Source organism: Varanus komodoensis, unplaced genomic scaffold (assembly GCF_004798865.1).
Source record: "Varanus komodoensis strain SLA01 unplaced genomic scaffold, ASM479886v1 scaffold10, whole genome shotgun sequence".
Lineage (NCBI taxonomy): Eukaryota > Metazoa > Chordata > Lepidosauria > Squamata > Varanidae > Varanus > Varanus komodoensis.
The window spans coordinates 11,881,169-11,882,743 of record NW_025335269.1 but is presented as its reverse complement, the minus strand read 5'-3'; positions in this window follow the sequence as shown (position 1 = coordinate 11,882,743).

Sequence of the window (1,575 nt, the reverse complement as noted above, 5' to 3'; positions counted from 1 at the left end):
CAGCAGATGTTTTTCTGGAACTCCCTAGCTTTCTCCATGATCCAGCATATGTTGGCAATTTGATCTCTAGTTCCTCTCCTTCTCCGAAATCCTGCCTGTACTTCTGGTAGTTCTCAGTCCACATACTGCTGGAGCCTAGCTTGTAGGATTTTGAGCATAACTTTGCTAGCATGTGAAATGAGTGCAATGGTGCGGTAGTTTGAACATTCTTTGGCATTGCCCTTTTTTGCAATCAGAATGTAAACTGACTTTTTCCAATCCTGTGGCCACTGTTGAGTTTTCCAAGTTTGCTGGCATATTGAGTGTAGCACTTTTACTGCATCGTCTTTTAAGATTTTGAATAGCTCAGCTGGAATACTGTCGCCTCCACTAGCTTTGTTGTTTCTCAGACTTCCTAAAGCCCATTTGACGTCACATTCCAGGATGTCTGGCTCGAGGTCAGTGACCACCCCATCGTGGTTATCAGGGAGGTTAAGCTCTTTCTTGTATAGTTCCTCTGTGTAATCTTACCACCTCTTCTTAATCTCTTCTGCCTCTGTTAGGTCCCTGTCATTTTGGTCCTTTATCATGCCCATCTTTGCATGAAATGTTCCCTTCATATCTCCAATTTTCTTGAAGAGATCTCTGGTCCTCCCTGTTCTATTGTTTTCTTCTATTTCTTTGCACTGTTCATTTAAGAAGGCATTCTTATCTCTTCTAGCTATTCTCTGGAATTCTGCATTCAATTGTATGCATCTTTTCTTTTCCCTCTTACCTTTCACTTCCCTTCTTTTCTCAGCTATTTGTAAAGCTTCCTCAGACAGCCATTTTGCTTTCTTGCATTTCTTTTTCTTTGGGATGGTTTTAGTTGCTACCTCTTGTACAGTGTTGCAAACCTCCGTCCATAGTTCTTCAGGCACTCTATCAGATCTAATTCCTTAAATCTATTTGTCACCTCTACTGTATATTCATCAGGGATATGATTTAGGTCATACCTGAGTGGCCTACTGCTTTTCTCTACTTTCTTCAATTTAAGCCTAAATTTTGCAACAAGAAGCTCATGATCTGAGCCACGGTCAGTTCCTGGTCTAGTTTTTACTGACTGTATAGAGTTTCTCCTTCTTTGGCTGCAGAGCACATGGTCAATCTGATTTCTGTGTTGACCATATGGTGATGTCCATGTGTAGAGTCGTCTCTTGGGTTGTTGGAAAAGAGCGTTTGCTATGACCATCGTATTCTCTTGACAAAATTCTACCAGCCTGTGCCCTGCTTCATTTTGTACTGCAAGGCCAAACGTGCCTGTTATTCCAGGTATCTTTTGGCTTCCTACTTTAGCATTCCAATCTCCCATGATGATAAGGACATCATTTTTGGGTGTTAATGCTAGAAGGTGTTGTAGGCCTTCATAGAACCGGTCAACTTCAGGCTCTTCAGCACCAGTGGTTGGGGCATAGACTTGGACTATTGTGATATTGAATGGTTTGCCTTGGATTCGAACTGAGATCATTCTGTCATTTTGAAGATTGTATCCCAGTACTGCTTTTCCTACTCTTGTATTGACTATGAAGGCTACTCCATTTCTTCTGAGGGATTCTT